We start from the raw sequence: 26,966 nt of genomic DNA on the forward strand, positions 1-26,966 counted from the left end.
TTCTGAAAATAACTCAACACACAGCCATTAATGTCTAAATGGCTGGCAACATAAGTGAGTACACCCCACAGTGAACATGTCCAAATTGTGCCCAAAGTGTCAATATTTTGTGTGACCACCATTATTATTCAGCACTGCCTTAACCCTCCTGGGCATGGAATTCACCAGAGCTGCACAGGTTGCTACTGGAATCCTCTTCCACTCCTCCATGATGACATCACGGAGCTGGTGGATGTTAGACACCTTGAACTCCTCCACCTTCCACTTGAGGATGCGCCACAGGTGCTCAATTGGGTTTAGTCCATCACCTTTACCTTCAGCTTCCTCAGCAAGGCAGTTGTCATCTTGGAGGTTGTGTTTGGGGTCGTTATCCTGTTGGAAAACTGCCATGAGGCCCAGTTTTCGAAGGGAGGGGATCATGCTCTGTTTCAGAATGTCACAGTACATGTTGGAATTCATGTTTCCCTCAATGAACTGCAGCTCCCCAGTGCCAGCAACACTCATGCAGCCCAAGACCATGATGCTACCACCACCATGCTTGACTGTAGGCAAGATACAGTTGTCTTGGTACTTCTCACCAGGGCGCCGCCACACATGCTGGACACCATCTGAGCCAAACAAGTTTATCTTGGTCTCGTCAGACCACAGGGCATTCCAGTAATCCATGTTCTTGGACTGCTTGTCTTCAGCAAACTGTTTGCGGGCTTTCTTGTGCGTCAGCTTCCTTCTGGGATGACGACCATGCAGACCGAGTTGATGCAGTGTGCGGCGTATGGTCTGAGCACTGACAGGCTGACCTCCCACGTCTTCAACCTCTGCAGCAATGCTGGCAGCACTCATGTGTCTATTTTTTAAAGCCAACCTCTGGATATGACGCCGAACACGTGGACTCAACTTCTTTGGTCGACCCTGGCGAAGCCTGTTCCGAGTGGAACCTGTCCTGGAAAACCGCTGTATGACCTTGGCCACCATGCTGTAGCTCAGTTTCAGGGTGTTAGCAATCTTCTTATAGCCCAGGCCATCTTTGTGGAGAGCAACAATTCTATTTCTCACATCCTCAGAGTTCTTTGCCATGAGGTGCCATGTTGAATATCCAGTGGCCAGTATGAGAGAATTGTACCCAAAACACCAAATTTAACAGCTCTGCTCCCCATTTACACCTGGGACCTTGACACATGACACCAGGGAGGGACAACGACACATTTGGGCACAATTTGGACATGTTCACTGTGGGGTGTACTCACTTATGTTGCCAGCCATTTAGACATTAATGGCTGTGTGTTGAGTTATTTTCAGAAGACAGTAAATCTACACTGCTATACAAGCTGTACACTGACTACTCTAAGTTATATCCAAGTTTCATGTCTATAGTGTTGTCCCATGAAAAGATATAACGAAATATTTGCAGAAATGTGAGGGGTGTACTCACTTTTGTGATACACTGTAGGTACAAACTATGCAAAACAATGCTGCACATCTCCCTTTTTGTGTAAAAAAAACTGAAATGACATTTAAAACAAATCCCACATTAAATAAATAAATGAATAATACAAATAAAGAAAGTATCCTCACATAAATAAATTTGGCTGGAAAAATCCGAACCTGGCAACCCTGTAGTGACGTCAACCAGCCGAGGTGAATAGTGCTAGTGCCCTCTTCTGTTTGAAGTCAATATCGATTCATTATACATGTAAACCGATTTGAATCGTTACACATGTGAATCAATTTTTAACTGTCTTGTGGTGCATCGTTACATCCCTATCGGCTAGAAAAGAGCTTTGTGAAATGTGAGGATCAAAAGCAGCATAATAGAGTTCCAATAATGCGCAACGATTGGTGCCAAAATTACAGCCAGTCAGTGATCATTATAGAACGATTACAATTATCATTATTTTAAATGGGAACATTCTAGAAAGTCAAGGCAGGGAAAGTCAAACATGGACAACAGCAAGACATGGCTCGAGCTGAAGCTTACTGACAGTAAGAGCAGTTGCTGAACGCCCCAAAAATACAAGCACGCCATTAAATGAGCACCTCCATGACTTAGTCTCAATAAAAACCCAACGTTGTAAAGGAAACATCATTTAGAAAGCTTGTGAATCTAATGCAAGGACCAAAAAATACTAACAAATATAGCCTGTTGTAGGGAGCACAAAACCTGGACCCCTGAGCAATCGCAGAAAACAAGTATCTCCCGTAAGTCACATTTTACCAAATATTTGGATCATCTGAATTAATGAAATTTTAAAGGAAGCCAAATGAAGCTTTCGACAACATACAAGGGATCTTCAAAAAGTTTCCGCACTTTTATATTTTGGTTGGAAACGGTGAGGGCGGGAGGAGTAGTAAGTAAATGGTCGTGTCTGAGAGACTGAGAGAGAGCTTATAGTCCGGATTTAGCGCCTTCTTTTTGGACGCTTAAAGAAGCTTTAAGAGAAAGAAGATTTTCATGTGATGATGTGAAAGCAGCGCTGCATCAGTGGCTACGCAGTGGCTCAACCAAAAAAATTTTTTGCTGATGGCAGTAAAAAGTTGGTACGACGCTGGGAAAATACATCAGAAGGAGACTATGTAGACATGTGATGTCATTTGTTTTTGAAATTCTTAATAAATAGAGTTAAAAAAAGTGCGGAAACTTTGTGAAGAACCTTCGTTTATAGGCAATTTTACAGTAACAGGTGCATCCTATGGTGCAAGCAATGGCACTATGATGCATCCTGGCTGTCTACACAACAGGAGCTAACATGGGCACTTCGACTGGCCTGCCAGTATGCAAAAGCCCTTTTGATGGTTCAGACTGTACTCCATAGCCTACATGTCCCCTGGTTTCAATTAGGGTCTGTCTGAAAACCTGGTGATCTCTCTACATAGACACAATTTACGTCATCCTACACGTTCCCGAGAAGATTGTCTAAATTCTTAGATGCCTTAAAACGCTGCCTACTGAGGTGCCTTAATTCTAAGTGATAATCTGTCTGAATAATGAAGGAGCAGGCAATGCTTCCTTAGTGGTGAAGGCAATACCAGCATTCAGTGCAGCACAACTTTTCAGCACAAAAATGAGTTTGATGTCTAATTAGAATCCTCTTTACTGAGGCAGCAGCTGCCCAGGTAGGCAGTAGGCAGCAAGGCAGCTCACTAAGTTTTTAGACAGACCCATAGTCAACAGTATGCCACTTGTCCCTCCTCGGACCACTGTTGGTGGGTACTCATCACGGCTGCCTGTGACCCTCCTTACTGTTTCAGAGATGCTTTAACTGCCCGTCTGGCCATAACAACTCTTATCCTATTCATAATGTTTTGGCTCATCAGTCTAAAGGCCCAAAGTATGTTTACACTTGACCATGACCTGGTTGGACGCCCCATTTTAAAACTTTTAGCCATAATATATAACAAGGGCTCTACTGGTAAGGCAAAATACAATCTCTCTCTTGAAGCAGTTTGCAGAAACGCCACACTCAGCACCACAGGCGTTACACCAAGAGGACAAACAGCCATTCAGACGGATCTCGTTCGGGTCCGGCGAAGGTCGCCGCATTCGCCTCGCCAAGGGCATCTCCGACTGAGACAGCGTACGAGATCTCTTCCCATCACCCGTGCAAAAACATGTCGTTCAGCGTCTTTGTCTCACCGTATCAACAAAACTGCAGGCCACGTCTGTTTCCATTCTCCGGGGAAGAACGTCATCTGGTCGCTCTCCTCGGCGTGTAGATAGCATTCAGCATTCACCATTCAACGGCTCAGACAATGCGCCCTAACAAGAGCACGGATTCTGTTTTCCTCCCAATCTAGTCGTATCCTGTTGAGCAGTATCTCCCGTAAGGCTGCAGAGAGGGAGCCGTACCTAACACACGCCCCCTTCAACACGTGTGAAGTTGCCAACCGCTTCTTTTCACCTGCATGAGGTGGGTTATACAGGGATCAGTAAGGCGTATGGAAAGTCACACAATGATGTTCATTATTCCCTTTGTCTGTGCAAGCACGATCGACCAGCTAGCAAAGGCTGTAAGTGCAGCAATGATGAGGACTAGATTTTAGCCAATCATGTCTACGTATAGTGCCCGGTCGGACGCCATACAATGCCATAACTTTGTAAATCAACATAATATGTGTAAAAATTTGTAAACAAACAGTCCATTGGTCCATTAAAACAAGCAGATGTTTGGCTCTTGACAAGTTTGCTCCCAATTTAGCCTAGCCTATTAAGTCTCCCGCCGATAGGGACCCCACTCGCATCCCGAGAAGTGTATCCCTGCCTGACACACGCTCCCTCCGATACATGAGCACTCCACCACCCCCTTTTTATTCGCCCATACTTCAGTGGATTCATGCATGAGAGCAGTCTCACTCATGGAGAGTCACACGCTCATCTCTACGTCCTTCATGTACAGGAACCTTGGACTACTAACCAGGGTCCTTACACAGCAAAGACCCCACCCCCTTTTTTCAGTTCGGTCTTTTCCCACCCAGCAGATTAGTAGCCAATTTTGTCTGCTAGGGGGCGCCCAGCTGACCGGTGACAGAGCTGAGATCCGAACTCAAGAGAATTCAGAATCCCAGTGCTGGTGAGCTAGCGGAATATCCCGCTGATCCACCTGGGCACCAATTTGTTTAACACCTTGGTTAATCCATACCCCAAAGAACTGAGGCAGAGCTACCCGATAGGTAGTCACTTGTGGTGGAACAGAAAAAATGGGCCAGTTTAAGGATGTGAATTTCAAAACTAATTTAAATAAAAGCAACAGAACGTTCCAGGTTGTACTTATCACGACTATCACACTTCTAATTTAGTGAAAGACATCAGCATCACCTGAAGGCCAGTGACATTACACGTAACATCACACCTCTGGGGATCCTCATGTTCTATTCATCATCTGGCTGAAGTGTTGAAAACTAAAAATACTATACAGACTGACCTCATGTTAAGAAGAAAAGGTCATTACTCTCAAAGGTTATTTATACACTCTTAATACGTTAAAAAAGCTAGGTTACACTGCGGAGAGTTCGAACCTCGCGAGTTGGGCTGTGTTTGTGGGAGGGAAGGTCGAACAGGGTCTTGTCCTGTTGCTGCTGCAATATGCGAGCTTAGTGTAGCTCTCTGTACAAGATACGGACCTATAATGGGTACCCACCACTGACAGGTGATAAGAAGTGGCCACAGATTGGCTCTCCTTGGTCAGTTTAGGAGTTGTCCAAGCAGCAGTGGATTTAAAAATGGGAATGAGAAATGAAGACCGGGGATAAATGGGGGAAAATAAAAGAAAACCTAAACACAGCACACTGCGGTCCGATAATCTATCCCATAATTCAACTGGAGCTGAAAGATGGCGGAAAGGTATAACTGTGGCGATGTGACATTGCTAAGATATGGGACGTAGTACGTCCGAAATTGCGTGCATACTGCACAATTGCGTACTGAAAGAGCTTACTGCTATATCGGCCGAGCAGTACATACTGCCTCCAATTTAGTACGTACTGTTTAAGTATGCGATTTTGGACGCAGCCATTGTGTCCTTTCTCAAAGACCCAACGTAGGCTATAGGTAGTGTAAAATAAAGTCCTATAACGTCACAAGAGAACTCCTGTCCCATAACGTGTAATTATTTTTTAACTCTTCTTAAATAAATGCAACGATACCCACGGATTTGGCACTTTAATCTGCGTCCCTGTTGACAGTTAGTGAACGAACCTGGAGAATTTAAGGCAGATCTGAGACAAATATTCATTTTTGAGCGATATTTTTGAGCGATGGAGCAGAGCCTGAGATGATGAAACGTCAATGCAAGGCAACACACTCATTTGTTGTGGCTCGCCTGCCTTTGTGAACCCTCTCTGTAACCCGACTTCAGCCCTTTGTGCTTCCAGATCTCTGTTGCCTGATTTGGCAGGAGTGGCTTCGACCTTAAGTCTTCATTTCTCCCATTGTACGTTCGGAACAGCGTCTTAAGTGCTCCAGTTAATCTCAATGCATTAACCAAGCTGGCTTACGCCCGGCAGCCACACAATGGAACGGCGGACAGGAGATGTACAAGATAGGAGCGGGAGGTAGACCCGCACACACTCTCATGTGACTGCTTTTATCTTCGCTTTGTTCTATGGACTCAATACGTGCCCCTATTAGATGCTAATGGAGGGTAGGGCTCGCTCACACGGGGCATAATGCGACGGCCGGAGCGCGCGGCAATCTGATCTAGCCGCCGTTGTGTAGAAGAAACAGAGCAGACCGCGGACGGGTATCGGAGACAGACGGGTCACTCTCTCATGATCTCTCACGGACTGCGTGAACTGAATCCGACACCGTCAGCTTCTCAGAAGGAACCACAAAGAAAGAAGTCGTTTTTTTTTATGGGCGTAACATTGTGCAATGAGACGTTTATTTCAAGCCTAGTTCACAACACACAATGTCAAGGAACGTACGCCTTTATCCAAAGTGACTTACAGTACAGTTACAGTATACAGTCAGAGCAATTGAGGGTTAAGGACCTTGCTCAAGGGCCCAACAGCAGGAACCTGGCAACGTGGTGGGTCTTGAACCAGTGATCTTCTGATTACTGGTCCAGTTCCTTTATCCAATAGGCTACATCTTGTCATGCATGATCACTAAGAGCTTAATCCTGGAAGGGTCAAACTGAGGCAAGCACCATCTGGCAACTGCTAAGCCATGAATCCCTGGTTAACATAAGAATGCATATCAATAATCATGTGACTAAGTAACTTTAAAAGGATGGCAAACATATCTAAAGATCTGCCAACAGGAAAATGCAGACCTGATTCTATAAAACAGAAGAAGCAATTTGGGCCGCATTTATAACATTTTCAAACCCAAAATGTTTTGATTTTATATTAATAAACTCAAAGTTCGATACTTGACCTGCATTCCAAAAGCTGTTGTGAACCGGGGGACCGGTTTCAACCCCCTTTCCATAAGGGTATCACTTCTGAATGCACAACAGCCTAAATCAATTGCTTTTATGCTACGCAGTAGCCCAAAACTCCTAATGATTCCTTTGGTTGGTTGGTTGGTTGGTTGGTTGGTGTATATTTAAAAACCAAGTGAAGGTTCTAGAGGGTTCTACTGCAGCAAAAATCCAGCAATGCTATCAAAACAGCCAATGCTACCACCGATCTGATCAAGAAGAGCCGAATAACAACACGTTTCCCTCCTCACACTCACCCAGGTGCCCGAACCAGTCCTGGAGATTATATAATCGCAGCGGGAGTGGGAGGAAACCCCATTTCAACCTTTCGTCCCTGAAAAACAAGGCCAACTGTGTTTGTATGGACGTCCGGCCAGGTCGGTGACTCCGCTGAACACTCCGCAGAGCCCACCCCCTTGTCCCCCACAATTACTTTTATTTCCTGACACCACAGGACGCATGTGGATACGTTTTTTAAATATTATTTTGTTATATTTTTCAACACCATTGACTAAATGTTTAAACCTTTATTGACCAGCATTTTAGGCATGAGGACAAGAGGACAGGTGCACTCTTGTGTGCGCTCGCTTGCACCCGTGAACCTCCCAAATCAGTGGTCGAAACCAGCCAGATAACACCAGTGGGAGAGCAAACATGAACTCATCCTGTGAGCCGAAAAAAATCAAACAGGCGGTGCCAAGAGCTGCATTTTCCCAGTAATCCTCTCCAGACCGCCTCAGTCGAATCTACACGTCGCACGGCCTCCCGGATCTGTAACAGTTTAGGTTCTTTATTATTATTATTATTACCCAGATCTCATCTGCGCCCTTGAGTGTGAACCCTGCCCCGACACACCCTGGAATCGTTTAATAGAGTTCAATCACTTTCTCCTTTCAGTTTAAACCCAGAGATTATGTCTCTGTATACGCAGGCGTGTCTACGCCATAAAGGAGAGCTACAAGTGGAACTCATCCGGACGGCTGTTAAAGTTTATTGCCTGTGTGTAACAGAAGACGTTTAACTGCTGCGTGTGTGGCTCGCGCTAACGGCTCAGCGTTTGACCCGAGGGATCGGGTCACTCCCTCGCTCGGTCGCTCCGTTAGGTGAGCGAGAGTGAAGAGAGAAGACAGGCTAGCGTGCATTCTTTAGGTCGTGGCTCATTCTGGAGAACAGCTGTGCAAATGTAGGCAGGACGTTCAAGCTATGAGAGACCAGCTCGACGAGCTTCATGAAGCCACAAAAGCCCTTGGTGGTTGCTTGTTTATCTGGGTCACACAAATTTGCACTTTATATTAAATCTAGAGGGTTAGAGGGTTGTTTCAGATCCATCAACTGATCTGCAAGACGTTTATCGGTCCTCAAACCTGCACAAACGACAGTTTACGCTAAAGTGCCTGGGGGAGGGGAGAGAAAAGGCTGGGCGGAGCTTGTTCCTACCTACATGTGTGTGTTTTCAGTGAGAATCCGTCACCTTGTTGCATTACATTTAAAATCAAAAGCAACTTGAGAGCACCTTAAGGCACCAACAACGGCAACTTGGTGGTGGAGGGGCTTCAACCGGCAACCTTCTGATTACCGGTCCAGTACCTTAACTGCTGAGCTACCACTCACTGAGCTACCGTATGCAGCGGGGAAGACTGGAAGTCGTTTCAGAAGCTACATTTCTCAGAAGCGTATCGCAACAATGGCAGACAATTGTTTTAATCCATTTCTATTGCAGACATGCGCTAGCCATATTTATTTGCGTAATTATCCAACAATTAGCCAGTCATGTGACATGCATAAAACAATGCAGACACAAGAAAAAATTCCAGTGATGCTAGATGTGCCAATTTCAGTGTCAGAACCCCCTGATCTGGGGAAAAAACATCCAGTGAATGGCAGTTCTGCATGCGGAAATGTCCTGTTGAGAGGTCAGAAAAGAATTCCCACTCTGGTTAGAGCTGACCGGCAAGCATTTCAGAGCGTACGACACAACCAAACCTTGAGGCAGACGGCCTATGAGAGCAGAAGACCACATCCTGTTCAACTCCCGTCAGCCAAGAACAGGAATCTGACAGTAAACACAAGCTTACTAACACCGGACAGCTGAAGGTTCGAGAAACACTGGCGGATCTGATAAACAGGGTTGGAATTAGACATAAATAGCATTAATACATGGACATGTGGTGGAGCTGTGGCTAGTGCCAGCTTAGCGGTTACGTTTCTGAACTAAAAGTCAAAAAGGACGTCGGTTTCAGGCCCATGACTGCCAGGTTGTCATTGATGGGCGCTTAAGTGAACTTCTTAACCCTAAAAATGCTAAATAATCAGCTGTCGCTTACTTCCAATCAAACACAAACCATTATTTAGGACAGTGACAGCTCAGTGGTCAAGCTACTGGACTAATAACTGAAAGGTCACTGGTTCAAGCCCCACTGCCAGGTTGACACTTCATCCCTCTTAGAACTGCTTTGACTGTATTAAGCCGCTTTGGATAAAAAGTGTCAGATAAATGGCGTAAGTACAAATAACTTGCCCCGTGTCTCCAGGTCCTCCAGGTCAGGCTGATGGTGGTGTACTAGGGTGACACACCTAATACCAGTCGATCAGTTTAAATCGAGGGCTCAATCAGTCGATCGGTTTAAATCGAGTACTCTAGGGCACTACTGCTGAGATTCTGGGATTCAGGGTTCAAATCTCAGCAATGCTACCTGCCAGTTGGACACCTGCACTGATACAGTTGGTCAATGTCCGAGGGAAGTGCTGGTCACAAGCCTGGATCAAAATAGACCACGTTTGGTCTCAAGTCTGGTATGAGGACCAGATCATATGTATGTAATTATATTTGGTAAATGATTTACACTCCCTACACCACAAATATTATGATACTGATCAGGAAAACCATGATTCAATATTTTCAGCAAAACATTAAGCCCTAACGTTGGTTGAAAAAGCTAATTAAGGCTAAGATATGGAAAAATGTTTGCTGGGAGAGCACTTTAAACTAGAAACAGAAAGCTAAGTGAAGGATACTCTCCAGGACTGAACATTTTTAGGAGTTGCAACCACATTTACCCACCCAGACCAGGTATTTTTGCCTACAACAGACCCGTAAGTGTGTGTTTGTGTCCCTTCATGTGGTGATCCGTCATGCAATATGCTGCTCGTCGGTATTGACAAGGTGTAATTCGGAGATAAATGAGGCCAGAGTGCGCAGCGTGACCTGCCCTTCGTCCCGTGAGCCACGCCACAAATCAGTCCATTCTGACTGCGCTCGGCTCATCTCTCCCAGCTCTAAAAAGTCTCAAATTCACTTATCTTGTGCGATGGGGCCGAAACTAATTTGCCCCGGCTCTCGATGTCTCCCTCTCTCCGGCACCCTCTCTCTCGAAGCAATTACTATCTGTATTTACAACCTGTCTCTGAGCTGCACCGTCAGGGGTCACGATCCAACCGGCAGAATATAAAATTACGTGACGGCGGAGCACCGCGGCCCGCTGACACTTTCGCCCGGCTTTCATTTTCTCTCAGAGACAGACGGTGTCTGAGCAGGCCAGAACTTTTCACGCCTTGATTGGAAAACATCTGGTCGATGACGATGCTTGGACTGAACAGAAGTATCAAAGTATCGACGCACTCACTCCACGTCTGGATGTTCCTCTGTAGATTTCCAGTCAGGACCCTTGGTACACTCTAAATATGAGAACTGGAGTCGTAAACGCTGCAGGGCGAGCGAAATTAGATACATTTACAGCCTTCATAAAGCGCACATTCACAGGTTCGGGATTTTTTTTTTTATCATGTGTGTATGCATTAGCGGTTGCCTTTTCTTCTCAACCTACCTCGTTTATGCACACGCACACGCACAAAGACTAATTAATATTTACTGAAGTGCTTCGCCGGGTTGGAGAGCTTTGCCGAACATTAACGACAAACAGGCAGAAACGAGCTGGCTTTTTTTCTTTCTGTGCCCCTTCAGCGAGATATGCTTTGCGCGGGCAGGTCAATTAAACACAATAAAGCACTTAAAAGACGAACTCCGTCGTGAGCCCTCGGCGTACGGACGTGGAGGCGCTCGCCAATTAGCACAGGCATTAGTAGGTGGCCTGGTATTGTAGCGCTCGGCACCGGGGCACCGCTGAACATAGTGGCTCTTTCTGTGTGGGTTCATAATGATCGCATTGTTGCTCGACCGCTGGTATGGAGAGGGCACTTTCAGGATTCTGCTTTTTTCAATGGAAGAAAATTATTGGGCCACCCTAATTCCTTAATTCCTTATTTATCATGAGCATCATAAAATCTGGGGAAAACTATGCACACGGTAGTGATAGACCCTAGAAAGGGGGCCAAATCAATCCTTTAGAATTACTCTACCTGTGTTTGTTTGTTTAGTAGGATTTTAACACTTTGGTTACATTCATGACAGGAACGGTAGTTACTCGTTACACAAGGTTCATCAGTTCACAAGGCCACATCGAACACAGTCATGGACAATCTAGTGTCTCCAATTCACCTGACTGCATGTCTTTGGACTGTGGGAGGAAACCGGAGCACCCGGAGGAAACCCACACGGACACGGGGAGAACATGCAAACTCCACACAGAAAGGACCCAGACCGCCCCACCTGGGGATCGAACCCAGGACCTTCTTGCTGTGAGGCGACAGTAGCCACCGTGCACCGAGCCAACCCTTTTTGTAGAACCTAAAAAGCAACATTTCAGAGGTTCTAGTTCATCTGTTCCATAAGGAGTCAAATGAGGAATCATCTGTAAGCGAATCAGCAGTGAATCAGCTTAATAATAAGGTGTTAGGCAAAGTAAATGCATTTTACCAGTAAACTTGACTTGAAGTTTAGCAGTAAACGCTTCATCCTTATTATGTTTAGGGTGGGTCCACGCACTAGATACACACTCAACCCCCTTTAACACTTAAACCTGTGTAAACAGGTTATTATTACCGTTAGAAAGGCTGATTGGCGTGATTCACACATGCTTTCTTTACACCGCATGTGTTAATGACACCAAACAGAATCATTTCACACATGAACTAGCTGGTAACACACAAGTAATCTTACAGCCCATTAATCAAACTGATTCTCTGCTGATTCACTTACAAGCAACTCCTCATTATGACTCCTTACTGGAGTATCATTCGAATCGTCCTGTTCGGTATTCCTATTAACATTTACATTTTCGGCATTTAGCAGAAGCTTCTATTCTAGTACTGTGACAGTATATATTGTCTAAACAACTGAATGTTAAGGGCCTTGATCATGGGCCCAACAGTGTCAACCTGGCAGTGGCAGAGCTTGAACCAGCGATCTTTCGTTTACTAGTCCAGCATCTTAACCACTAGGCAACTGCCTACATATTATTCCTATTAAGGGTTATTAATGATTAATGAACTACGTGAACCTTCATACCACCCACCTGAGTCTGACGCGTGTATGTTTGAGCCTGTTACTCCAACTGCGGTTCCTGCTGAACTGATGGTTGTACTGGGACTCTGCAGTGCATTCATAATGTCCAGAAACAGACTTGATTCTACTACAGACCGAAATCAAGATTCCAATCAACTCTAATTACTCTCATTATGCTAGTGAGTGGAATAAGTTAGTTCATCATTTTTTATCAGCATTTTTAGTAAATGTTGGGGACGTGTGATTACGGCTGCCCAAGGAGGATGACAGTTTCTTTCTTATTATGTTTAGGGAGTGTTTCCTTGCCACTCTTGCTCTCAGCTTGTTCATAAGAGTGTTTTGGACCTGGAATCTGTAATGTTGCTTTGAGACAATGTGCGTCCGTTGTAAATAGCACTATACAAACACGACACTATGGGTTATTAGATAGGATTATGAAGTTTGAAGTTTTAATCTTATTTTGAACACTAGTGTATCTGTACTGAAATACTCTGGGCTATCAATTAATGCAGCCACTGTGTGACCCTTGAGCTTGGCCCTTAACCCTCTCTGCTATAGCGGCACCGTACAATGGCTTACCCCCAGTTTTATACATGACACGTGAGGTTTGCTGGGCAAATGCAACTGAATTGCACCTAAATACGTGAGATACATTTACACACAGATGCCAGCCAACCTACTGGCATGTTGCTGTAAAGCAGGATGAAACGTAGTTAAACAAACAAAACCCACAAGAACATTCTAAACTCATATATTTACCAGGAGAGATTCAAACAGGGCTCGTTGGGCTACCAGGCTCGCTGAACTACCACAGCCTCTAGGTACATACCTTACTATTAAGTACCACATATTAACCAGTACGCTCCATTTCAATTAAAACAACAGAATATCAAACAAGTTACTATGATGGTTTTTATGTCGATTTTACTGACAAATTGGAGTTTTTTCTCCTAAATCATGCTTTGAAAAAGGTTTTGGGTAAAATCAACCTACCAGCTGGACAGAGTCAAAAACACTTCACATTCTTTAAACAGTGAAAGGAGTCTTTTTAGAGAACCAAGTACCATTTCTTTGAGCAATTGTACACGTGATGAAACACTGCAATCAGCATGAGATCAAATCTATAGAAGCCGGATTGGCACGCTGCAAGCAGCTTTTTTGATGAAGCATTCAGAAGCGCATTTACTTCTCTGCCCTCAATAAATCGGAAAAGCCATACATCTGCTCACAAAAACAACGAGCTATACTAAATTGGAAGGCATGGTTGTTTAAGATGACTGCCTGTCAAGGGCTAAATCTAAAATGCCAAATCACATAATGGCTTTCCGTAGCGAGGACACACTGACACCAAGATGTCCAAATGATCCCTAAGTGCATTCGATAATTGGGCTGAGAATAGGAGACCGGATTTCAGGAGAAACAAGGGCTCTGAAACTTAATTATCCACTCTTCGGAAATGTAGGGCATGACAGAAACTGCACTCTCAGCCGAGCTAATGCCAAGCTTTTGTTTCGCTCTGCGAACGGACCGAGAGAGCATCGATGCACATCCACACAATGACTCAATAATCAAATAATTTAAATCGAGATCGGCATTGAGGCTCTGTTCGGTGAGTCATCTTAACTGACTCGGTTTAACGATGAGTCGACTCATTTGTCTCTTAGTGTAGAAGCATTGCTAGTTAGAGATATTCCAAGCTATGATTTTATTTATTAACTAAACAACCTAGTACTGTAAATCCAAAATAAGAGATTCGCATTTTAATAGTCCCAAGTCTTAGGCCTGGTTGGCTGCTTAACAGACACAACTTACAACATAACGACAACTCCTACTGTCTGGTTAAGGCACCAGTACGAAGGGTAAAGGAATACAAAGGGCACTACCGCTCCCAAAAAAACAGCTCCCCATGACTAGCAAGAACATTACGCAGGCAGCAAAGGTCACCATAGGACCATAATTGGAAATATCCAAAACAAACAATGCAAAAAGTAAAAAACATGTATGTGTGTATTTGATTACATAATACTGTATTATACAAATGAATACCCTGCAATTGGATATGTATAATTTCATAAAATCTGTAGTGTGTAACTTTTAGTATATCATTTGTTAGATCAAAGTACGTCATGTTTTACACACTTTGGTTACATTCACGACAGAAACAGTAGTTACTCGTTGCACAAGATTCATCAGTCCACAAGTTTAATGGTCAATTTTGTATCTCCAATTTACCGTACTTGCACCTCACGTCTTTGGACTGTGGGAGGAAACCGGAGCTCCCGGAGGAACATGCAAACTTCACACAGAAAGGACCCGGACCGCCCCACCTGGAGATCGAATCCAGGACCTTCTTGCTGTGAGGAAACAGTGCTACCCAAAGTGTGTATTTAATTCATAATTATGTGTTTCTCATGTGTGCTGTTTTCTTTTCTTGTATCCTGTTGAGTCTTATAATTTTTTTGCATTTATGTGGTTCTCATGTGTTTGTCTTTATTATTGTATCTCAATGTACTTTTCTGTTTTGTAAAGCGTCCTTGGGTATTGTAAAAGGCGCTATATATAAGTCCAACTTATTATTATTATCCCCGCCTTCCACAATTTTTCTCCCCTATTCTAGTCGTGTCCAATTACCCTGACTGCGTCCTCTATACTGGTTCGACCCTTCACCGCTGACTGAGGACGCCTCTCAACTGACTTGCGCCCCCCTCCGGTACGCAATCGGTACAGACTGCATTTTTCACCCGCACGAGTCGAGTTCATACACCCCCCATCAGCATTATTCCTCGGCCCTGTGCAGGCGCCATCAGTCAGCCAGCAGGGGCCGCAGTCGCACCAGTTATGAGGACCTATGATCCGACTTTTACCCCTAACCCTGAACAACAGCCAATCGTTGTTCATACGGCCACCCAACCCAGTCGGGGTAGAGTCGAGATTCGATGCAATGCATTCAGAACCCCAACTCTGGTGCACTAGCGTACTTTACTGCTGAGCCACCTGAGCGGATATTATTATTTTTTTTTTTCCATTTCCAAAAAAAGAAAAGAAAAGAAAACCACACTTTGGTTCTAACAGGTTTCTGCAGATTTGTGTTCTTCGACTGTTGTTTACTAAAACTTGAGAAATGAAATGTTTACTATGGAAGCACTTCTGTAAGTCGCTCTGGATAAGAGCGTCTGCTAAATGCAGAAAATGTAAATGTATTATTCTAATTCGTGTAAAAGCCTCTTTCAAACAACTACTACAGGGAGTCGGTTCCGAACCGACTCGACGAACCGACTCCTTCCAGAGCGACACATCTGAAACGAAAAGAAAGCGCAGTGCACAGTAAGGCTTAAATAATAGACGAAATGACTATTTTGTCAGCTTAATTTATTTTTAATTGTATAATTTGTGCATAGATCGTAATTTGTGCATAGAATTGTAGTGCGTCCCATATTAATTCGCAACTGTCATCAGTTTATAGAACTAATAAAACTTAACAACCATAAAAAACAACATGCAGATTTGATTGAATCACTTTCCATTCGCAATGCACAACTAGTACAAAATCCCAAACCCAAGCCCTGACACAGAAGCACAAGATCAGATAATACAGCTGTTCTTACCCCCCATCCAGTCACACACCAAAACATCCGCCGATCGGACTGTTTCTGTCTTCAGAACAGATCCATCAGACTCCAGTGCATGGTTAAAATCCCACAGTGGTGCAGCAGAAGGTGAAAAATCCGCACACACACACACACTCAGCAGATCCAGCCAGCAGCGCTCACACTCGAACACACACACACACACACACACACACACACTCACACGTCCAAACCCGAGCGGCTATCGCACTGCTACTTCAATCACTTCGCTCCGCCTATACGTGCAACATCAACACGGAAGTTTCTCTCTGCGCTCGCTGTGATTGGAACACGCCCGGACACAGAGCTCCATCCAGCCAACCGCGTTGCAGGCTTTAAGAAACAGAGGCGGGGCTACAGAGGGGGAAAGTCAAGAGGCCGGACGCGATCTATGACGTCAACCCTTTGTTACCTTGCCGACCCCCTTTTTATTTGATACAGTGAGTGAGTCTGATAGAGGATCTGATCTACTGTCGCACCTCCACACATCCAGATCCTGCCCCCACAGTCCGATCCACAGTCCGATCCACACATCCAGATCCTGCACCCACAGTCCGATCCACACATCACATCCAGATCCTGCACCCACAGTCTGATCCACACATCCAGATCCTGCACCCACCGTCCGATCCACACATCCAGATCCTGCACCCACAGTCCGATCCACACATCCAGATCCTGCACCCACAGTCCGATCCACACATCACATCCAGATCCTGCCCCCACAGTCCGATCCACACATCCAGATCCTGCACCCACAGTCCGATCCACACATCCAGATCCTGCACCCACAGTCCGATCCACACATCCAGATCCTGCCCCCATGGTCCGATCCACACATCCAGATCCTGTCCGATCCACACATCCAGATCCTGCACCCACAGTCCGATCCACACATCACATCCAGATCCTGCACCCACCGTCCGATCCACACATCCAGATCCTGCACCCACAGTCTGATCCACACATCCAGATCCTGCACCCACAGTCCGATCCACACATCACATCCAGATCCTGCCCCCACAGTCCGATCCACACATCCAGATCCTGCACCCACAGTCCGATCCACACATCCAGATCCTGCACCCACAGTCCGATCCACACATCCAGATCCTGCCCCCATGGTCCGATCCACACATCCAGATCCTGTCCGATCCACACATCCAGATCCTGCACCCACAGTCCGATCCACACATCACATCCAGATCCTGCCCCCACAGTCCGATCCACACATCCAGATCCTGTCCCCACAGTCCGATCCACACATCACATCCAGATCCTGCCCCCACAGTCCGATCCACACATCCAGATCCTGCACACACAGTCCGATCCACACATCCAGATCCTGCACCCACAGTCCGATCCACACATCCAGATCCTGCCCCCACAGTCCGATCCACACATCCAGATCCTGCACCCACAGTCCGATCCACACATCCAGATCCTGCACCCACAGTCCGATCCACACATCCAGATCCTGCACCCACAGTCCGATCCACACATCCAGATCCTGCCCCCACAGTCCGATCCACACATCCAGATCCTGCACACACAGTCCGATCCACACATCCAGATCCTGCCCCCACAGTCCGATCCACACATCACATCCAGATCCTGCACCCACAGTCCGATCCACACATCCAGATCCTGCCCCCACAGTCCGATCCACACATCACATCCAGATCCTGCACCCACAGTCCGATCCACACATCACATCCAGATCCTGCACACACAGTCCGATCCACACATCCAGATTCTGCACCTACAGTCCGATCCACACATCCAGATCCTGCCCCCACAGTCCGATCCACACATCCAGATCCTGCCCTCACAGTCCGATCCACACATCACATCCAGATCCTGCCCCCACAGTCCGATCCACACATCACATCCAGATCCTGCACACACAGTCCGATCCACACATCCAGATTCTGCACCTACAGTCCGATCCACACATCCAGATCCTGCACCCACAGTCCGATCCACACATCCAGATTCTGCACCTACAGTCCGATCCACACATCCAGATTCTGCACCTACAGTCCGACCCACACATCCAGATCCTGCACCCACAGTCCGATCCACACATCCAGATTCTGCACCTACAGTCCGATCCACACATCACATCCAGATCCTGCCCCCACAGTCCGATCCACACATCACATCCAGATCCTGCACCCACAGTCCGATCCACACATCCAGATCCTGCACCCACAGTCCGATCCACACATCCAGATCCTGCACCCACAGTCCGATCCACACATCCAGATCCTGACCCCACAGTCCGATCCACACATCCAGATTCTGCACCTACAGTCCGATCCACACATCCAGATTCTGCACCTACAGTCCGACCCACACATCCAGATCCTGCACCCACAGTCCGATCCACACATCCAGATTCTGCACCTACAGTCCGATCCACACATCCAGATCCTGTCCAATCCACACATCCAGATCCTGCACCTACAGTCCGATCCACAGATCCTGCACCTACAGTTTATAAATACTGTGTCCACTCACTGTCCACTCTATTAGACACTCCTACCTAGTTGGTTCACCTTGTAGATGTAAAGTCAGAGACGATCGCTCGTCTATTGCTGCTGTTTGAGTCGGTCATCTTCTAGACCTTCATCAGTGGTCACAGGATGATGGCCACAGGGCGCTGTTGGTGTCTTATACACTCATACCAGGACAACACACACTAACACACCACCACCATGTCAGTGTCACTGCAGTGCTGAGAATGATCCACCACCTAAATAATACCTGCTCTGTGGTGGTCCTGACCATTGAAGAACAGGGTGAAAACAGGCAAAAAAATTTAGAGAAATAGATAAACTACAGTCAGTAATTGTAGAACTACAAAGTGCTTCTATATGGTAAGTGAAGATGATAAAATGGACAGTGAGTGTAGAAACAAGGAGGTGGTTTTAATGTTATGGTTGATCGGTGTATATTACCTGAGGTAGCACACAGTCTTTGTTATAATGTTAAACTGTAATATCACCACACCTCTTGCATTATTCATGGCGTAGGTCATATGTGGCGTCTACATACTTCAAAGCCGAAGAATCCACAGAACTCACAGAATTTCAGACGGAGCTAGCTATTCCGCTCGCGTCCGACTCTTTAACTTTTTTGCTTTTCTGCTGTCGGCGGTCAAATCGCGGGGCTTTGACAAGCCGCGCTCCTTCTCAGCACAAACATCTCCAGTGACATTTTGAAACAACAGCTCTGATATTCAGCAAAGGTCATGAGGATGAATGTTTCTCAGAAAATCGGGACGCGGCTGTATTCGGGCGCAGCCTGTGCGCTAGGCAGTGCGCCTGACAGGCTGCTTAAAGAGAGGCCCCTAGATAAATGACTTTGTTTGATTAACACTTCCAGAAATAGTGCCTAATTCACATGCATGGGGAAACATTTTACACCAAAAGAATAGATGTAGCTTTATACATGCTTCATGAGGCTTTTATATATTAGAAATAATAGATTTGCAAATATTCTAACTATTGTAGAAGTCTGGAGGTATTATTCAAGGAGTCTGGGAGTATAATATAAGATGTCTAGACATTGCACTTACAATTTCGACATTTACCAGACACTTTTATCCAAAGCGACCTACTATTATGTTTTGTATACAATTTGAGCAATTAAGGGTTAACGGCCTTGCTCAGGGGCTCAACAGTGGCAACTTGATGGTGGTGAGGCTTGAACCAGCAACCTTCTGATTACTAGTCCAGTAAATCTTGGGTACCTTCATCACTGAGCTAACACTGGCCCATTAAAATTAGAATATGTATAACTCTAAGTAGTCCACAAGTGTAATATTGAAAGGACAAATAGGAAACAGGGGCGGCACGGTGGCTCGGTGGGTAGCACTGTCGCCTCGCAGCAAGAAGGTCCTGGGTTCGATCCCCAGGCAGGGAGGTCCGGGTCCTTTTAGTGCCGGATTTGCATGTTCTCACCGTGTCCGCGTTGGTTTCCTCCGGGTGCTCCGGTTTCCTCCCACAGTCCAAAAACATGCAGTCAGGTTATTTGGAGACACTGAATTGCCCTGTAAGTGAATGTGTGTGTGTGTGTGTGTGTGTGTCTGCCCTGCAATGGACTGGTGTCCTGTCCAGGGTTGAAAAGCTGGTATAGGTATAGAAAAGCTTTTCAAGCCCCCCCCCCCCCCCCCACCCCCCCCCCCCAATGACTGGATAAGCGGATAAGAAAATAATTAAATGAATGAAATAGGAATGAAACAGATGTGGACTGCAAGCAGGCCAGTCTAGCATTTGTACTCTCTTACTACTGTTGTAACATGCAGGATGTAGCTTGCCTAGTGAGCTGCCTTGCTGCCTACCTAAGCAGCTGCCTAAGCAGAGAGGATTCTAATAAGACATCAAACTCATGAGGCAAGCTCTTCAGATGCACTACTTAGACAGCAATTACATCACCTCAGGTTTTCGCTTACTAAGCTAACACAGTTAGCCTCAGGCTATTTAAACCAATGGGCTGAGGTGGCACAACCCACCAGCATGCTAGCTAAGATCTCCCTCAGTGTACCGAACATTTACATTAGAAAAGAACTCCGGTCATTGCTCCGCATTAATTCGCCATATTTGTCCTTTTCTGTTAGAAATGTTGTGCCGCACTGAATGCTGGGATTGCCTTCATCGCTAAGGAAGCATCGGATGCTCCTTCATTATTCATTGATCAGAAATGAGGCACCACAGTAGGCAGCATTTTAAGGCATCTAAGAATTCAGACAGCCTTCTTATCGGGAGCGTGTAGGACGATGTAAAATGTGTCTATGTAGAGAGATCACTAGGTTTTCGGACAGACCCAATGTCTAGAGGGCAGCGTAAATTGCTCCAATATACGAGGGATCTTCGAAAAGTTTCAGCACTTTTATATTTCGGTTGGAATCGGTGAGGGTGGGAGGAGTAGTAATTGCTCGTGTCTGAGAGACTGTGAGAGAGCTTATAGTCTGAATTTAGCGCCATCTGTTTTCCACCTTTTTGGACGCTCAAAGAAGCTTTAAGGGGAAGAAGATTTTCATGTGATGATGTTGTGAAAGCAGTGCTGCATCAGTGGCTTCGCGCTCAACCAAAAACACTGATGGCATTAAAAAGCTGGTACGGGCCGCTCAGGTGGCACAGCGGTAAAAACACACGCTGGAACCAGAGCTGGGATCTCGAATATATCGTATCGAATCTCAGCTCTGCCTGTCGTCTAAGGATGGGCGGCCGCATGAACAACGATTAGCCTGTTCAGATAGGGGTGGGATTAAGCCGGATAGGGTCTCTCTCATAACTAATGCAATTATGACCTCTGCTGGCTGACTGATGGAACCTGCACAGAGATGAGAAAAGAGTGCTGTCAGGGTGTGTCTCTCCGTACGCAGTGCTGAGCTGCACTGCACTCGTCAAAGTGTAGGTGACAAGATGCATACGGCATGCTGCCCACGTGTCGGAGGGGGCGTGGGTTAGCTTCGTTCTCCTCAATCAGAGCGGGGATCGGCATTGGTGGAGAGGAAGCGTGACGCAAACGGGCAACTGGACGCGGAAAAGGGGAGAAAATGCATTAAGAGAGAAATTTAGAAGTATCACTTGAGGAGTCCCAATGATATAATACAAGGACCCCAGGAGTATAACACAAGGAGTCTAGTAGCACAATGCAAATGATAAATGAAAGGATGATGAATTTGCATAATGCGTAGCGTCTCCACAAGACAGACAACAAGAAATAAATGGTTTAAACAAATGTGCACGATGGTTTAAAACAGGTGTTAAACAGGGACCACACAAACCACTTACTTTCCATCCAGCATGGATTTTTTTACACGTTAAATTAGGTACTACATCAACAAAATAGAAATATACTGTGTACTAGAAAGACCTTATAACAGTAATGTAATACAGGCTGCCCCGAAGGTATAATAGCACTGTCAAAGTATAATGTAGGACATCCAGGTATATAATACAAGCAGTCCAGGACTGTAATACAAGTGATAATTGTATTTATTATACAGTACATAAGCTTCATGACAAATGTTAGCAATGATATACACCGATCAGCCATAACATTAAAACCACCTCCTTGTTTCTACACTCACTGTCCATTTTATCAGCTCCACTTACCATATAGAAGCACTTTGTAGTTCTACAATTACTGACTGTAGTGTTTCTCTACATGGTCAGGACCCCCACAGGACCCCCACAGAGCAGGTATTATTTAGGTGGTGGATCATTCTCAGCACTGCAGGGACACTGACATGGTGCTGGTGTGTTGTGTTAGTGTGTGTTGTGCTGGTATGAGTGGATCAGACACAGCAGCGCTGCTGGAGTTTTTAAATACCGTGTCCACTCACTGTCCACTCTATTAGACACTCCTACCTAGTCGGTCCACCTTGTAGATGTAAAGTCAGAGACGATCGCTCATCTATTGCTGCTGTTCGAGTCGGTCATCTTCTAGACCTTCATCAGTGGTCACAGGACGCTGCCCACGGGGCGCTGTTGGCTGGATATTTTTGGTTGATGGATTATTCTCAGTCCAGTAGTGACAGTGAGGTGTTTAAAACTTCATCAGTGCTGCTGTGTCTTATCCACTCATACCAGCACAACACACACTAACACACCACCACCATGTCAGTGTGACTGCAATGCTGAGAATGATCCACTACCCAAATATTACCTGCTCTGTAGTGGTCCTGGGAGAGTCCTGATCATTGAAGAACAGCATGAAAGGGGGCTAACAAAGCATGCAGAAACAGATGGACTACAGTCAGTAATTGTAGAACTACAAATTGCTTCTATATGGTAAGTGAAGCCGATAAAATGAACAATGTGTGTAGAAAGAAGGAGGTGGCTGATCGGTGTATGTTACATCTAATATTAAACAGTAACAACACAATTCTTAACTTTTGCACGGCAGGCAAAGACATTTACGACGACACCGTGTTCTACACGCACCGGTCAATTTATTAGGAACACCTGTACACCTACTCAAGTACGGTGGGGGTAGTATTATACTCTGGGGATGTTTTGCTGCCAGAAGAACTGGTGCATTGCAGAAAGTAGATGGACTAATAAGAAAGAAGGGAGATTACTTTAAGTCTTTGTTTTCAGACATAATCACGTTTCGGGAAGAAAATTGCTCAGTGGCCCAACAGTGGTGGTGAGGCATGTAGTGAACCAGCACCCTTATGATCACTAGTCCAGTATCTTAGTCCAGTATCTTAATCACTGAGCAACCACTGCCAAAACACATGTCCAAACTGGTCTTAACTATGTGGACTGAACTGAAAGATCAAGTCTGTGCCAGAAATCCAACAAATTGGTTGAACTGTACCAATTTTAACAAGTATAGTAGTCAAAGATCCTACCTGAGTTGTGCCAGAATTTTACTGATAGCTAGGAAAATGGACATATAGGGGTGGGAGGTGTATGGTTGGGGTAGAGCAATGGGACATAAAACCAATTGTTAGCTGGATATAGATTTAATAGATTGCTTTTTACAACAGATATTGTCTCAAAGCAACTTTATAGAATCCAGGACCGACAGACCAAAAAAACCCTGTTGAGCAAGCCAAGGGTGACAGTGGACAGGAAAAACTACCTTAAAATTACAGGACGAAACACACATCCAAACTAAAACTGAACATTCAAACTGGTCTTAACTTTATGGACTGTATTGAAAAGTCAAGTCTGTGCCAAAAATCCAATTTTAACAAGTATTGTTGTCAAAGATCACACCTGAGTTGTGCCAGAAGTTACAGTAATAGCTAAGAAAAGTGACATATAAGGTTTGGGGGTGTATGGTTAAAGGAGAGCTATGGGACATAAGACAAGTGACAAGTCAAGTCAAATGTATTTGTATAGCGCTTTTTACAACAGACACTGTCTCAAAGCAACTTGACAGAATCCAGGACCAACAGACCAAAAACCCTGTTGAGCAAACCAAGGGCGACAGTGACCTCTCACTTGAGAGGAACCAGACTCAGCAGAGACCTGTCCTCCTTGGGTGAAACAAGTCCTATACAAGTGTATATAAATGTTTGACTTTAACTTAGACAAGTCAACTTCTTACAAGGTGACCCAGAGAATGATTTAAGGACAGTACAGTAATATATACACTAACCGGTCACATGTGTACATTAATGTATTTATGCAGTCAGTCAGTCATGTGGTTGCAGCGCAATGCATAAAATTATACAAAGGTCAAAAGCAGGGTTGCAACAGCTAATCAATAACAATCCTTTATCAATATAGTTGGCAATGCGGTCGTTATCAGTTAGTTGGTCTACTGTTTATTCCATACTGACGCTGTAGAATATGAAACCTCTGATAAATTGTCTTGATCACATACAAACACATACACACATTCACACACACACTTATACCCTAGGGAACTTTAGTACAGTGGTACCTTGGAACCTGGCGTTGAGTTTAAAAGGCGTTGAGATTTAAGGTATTTTTCCCATTCGGATGTTTGGAAAACCTGTTAATGCGTTCCATGGTCCCGTTTAACTGCATACATTTTAGGCTAATATAAAACAATGGGGTTGTTTTTGACATTTATACACTGAAAAAAACAAATATAAAATATATAAAAATAAAAAACTGATTCTTACAATTACTCAGCACCCTGAGCTGTAACACAAGTTTAAAAGTGAAACAGTGAGTAAAATCCAGCTAAACACAGATACATGTGGACGCTTTCAGAGTGAATCTGACGGTTATTCCACACAAATGCAGATTCGTCTCATATTCGCACTTTGACGAAGAATTACCGCACCACTCAAGCCGAGCGCTGAAGAAATCAACTGTTCATTGTTTTTTTTAATAAGTTTAGCACGTCCAATTTCGTCCCATCTATCATCCTCTCATTAGTGCGGATTCCTGCTCCTGATTGGGGGCTGACGAGGCCATTCCACGCCTCCTCCGAAACGTGCACAGCCAATCGACCGTCTTATCACCCACACTTGACGAGTGTAGCGTGGCAGAGTACTGTGCACGGAGGATCACACACTCCGCCACACCCCCTCCCGTCTCCATACAGGCGCCACCAACCAGCCAGCAGAGGGCGCAACCGCCCCGTTCCTGAGAGAGCATCCCCTACGGTCTCAAGTCCCGCCCCCCACCCGGACAACAGGCCAATCGTTGTCCATAGCCGCCCAGCCTCGACCGTGAAGGCAGAGCTGGATTCGAAACGACGCTCCTTCGAAAATCTAGCTCTGGTTGCAGCGCGTGTCTTTTACCGCTGCGCCACCTGAGCGGCAACTGTTCATTGTTAATATGAAATAACAAACTAACCACGTTGAGTTTAAGGGTACAAATTTCTCGACGAAGGTCGTTGAGTTTCAAAGATTTTGAGTTTAGAGGACGTTGAGTTACAAGGTACCACTGCATCTCCATTTGGCCTATATGCATGTCTTTGGACTGTCGAACGAAACCCACACAAACATCTAAAAAACAAACCCAGGACCCACCTTGCTGTGCGGCAACAGTGCAACCCACCGAGTCACTAGGCCGCCCTTCATGCACTACATACAAGTGAAAACAACACAACCAAAGTTTGACTTCTTAAAGAAGGATCCCGCATGGCACGGTAATAAGATGCACAAGCACCTGAAGCATGTTGGATACATAAAACTATCCACTTAAAATAGTTCTAGTCTTATGACATGGCTCGTGTAATGGTCTGAGTAATAATTCAATTTGTAATCATTTGCTTGTGGTAAATATGTGAGCACAGCAAAAGCACAATGTCTTTCATTGAACCATGGTCAGTACTGCTGTAGTCGAAATGTATAATACATTTATTGTCAATTTATCCTTTGAACCCCTTCAGAAAATAGATTTGTGTGTTATTTTTCCTTTTTTTTTTAAGTGTTCTTGTAAAGATTTGACAGCTTAACAATAAGTGAACGTGTTCTAATAAACAGTTAGATTACCTGACAAAACAGTTAATGCCATGAAGCAAACCATTTTTAAAAAGTGGTAGACAAACTACCTCAGATTTCATTCCTTTTAATCAAGAACAGAAATTTTAAGCAACAATCACCAAGAACGCACTGAAAATAATTAGCTAAAGACTGGAAACATTGCTGAATCTGTTGAATCTCAAATTCTGTTATGGCATGCAAAAGCAGAGGTCAGAATTTGGCGTAAACAGCATGAATCAGAGAATTCGCCCAGCCTTGTGTCAAAAGTTCAGGCTCCAGCTCATGGTGTTATATTTGTAGATTGTTTTCTTAGTGCACATAAAGTCATTTGCACACGCCTTTATCCAAAGCGACTTACAGTACTGTGACAGCATACAGTCTGAGCAAATGAGGGTTAAGGGCCTCGTTCAAGGGCCCAACAGCAGCAGCCTTGCAGTAGTGGGGCTTGTACCAGAGACCTTCTGATTACTAGTCCAGTATCTTAACCGCTGACTATGTGCATCTCCAACACCATCTTCCATGAACATGCCAATGAGTTCAGTGTACTTCAATTGCCTCCCCAGTCACCAGATCAGAATCTAATAGAGGAGGTGGTAGAATGTGGTAGAATGACAGCCTCGATCTTGTGGAATCTGTGCCACTAATGACACTCTTGGTCTCAAAGCAGGATTCTATATGAATAAATACATTAAATATATAAATACTTCAATTGCCTCCCCAATCAGAATCCAGTAAAGACGCTTTGGCATGTGGTAGATAATCTATACCACAAATGACACTCTTGGTAGAATATATGAGGCAAGACAGACAGCAATAAATAAGACTTGCTAAACAGTATCACCTTCTTCACTGATCTTCTCAAAGCAGGTTTATACTCTCACACTTCAACACAAACATCAGACCAACACCACACCAATGAACTTCCATGAACATGACAACTAGTTCAGTGTTCTTCAGTTGCCTCCCCAGTCACCAGATCAGAATCCAGTAAAGATGCTTTGGCATGTGGTAGATAATCTATACCACAAATGACACTCTTGGTAGAATAAATGAGGCAAGACAGACAGCAATAAATAAGCAGGTTTATC

The 26,966-nt window shown here is 45.0% G+C and overlaps 1 protein-coding gene across 3 annotated transcripts in view; it reads right to left on the minus strand.

The window, feature by feature from the left end:
• Positions 1–26,966, minus strand: part of fam222ba (family with sequence similarity 222 member Ba) — an 83,580-nt gene that overhangs the window by 56,281 nt on the left and 333 nt on the right. Inside the window, exon 1 of one of the 3 annotated variants that reach the window (XM_062988688.1) lies at positions 15,924–16,128. The exons of 1 other annotated variant lie outside the window; for it this stretch is intronic. The gene's annotated coding sequence lies outside the window, so the exon portion shown is untranslated. Of the gene's footprint in view, positions 1–3,631; positions 3,710–15,923; positions 16,129–26,966 lie in introns of those variants that run through there. One more of the 3 variants, XM_062988690.1, reaches the window with a different exon arrangement.

This window comes from Trichomycterus rosablanca, chromosome 26 (genome assembly GCF_030014385.1).
Source record: "Trichomycterus rosablanca isolate fTriRos1 chromosome 26, fTriRos1.hap1, whole genome shotgun sequence".
Lineage (NCBI taxonomy): Eukaryota > Metazoa > Chordata > Actinopteri > Siluriformes > Trichomycteridae > Trichomycterus > Trichomycterus rosablanca.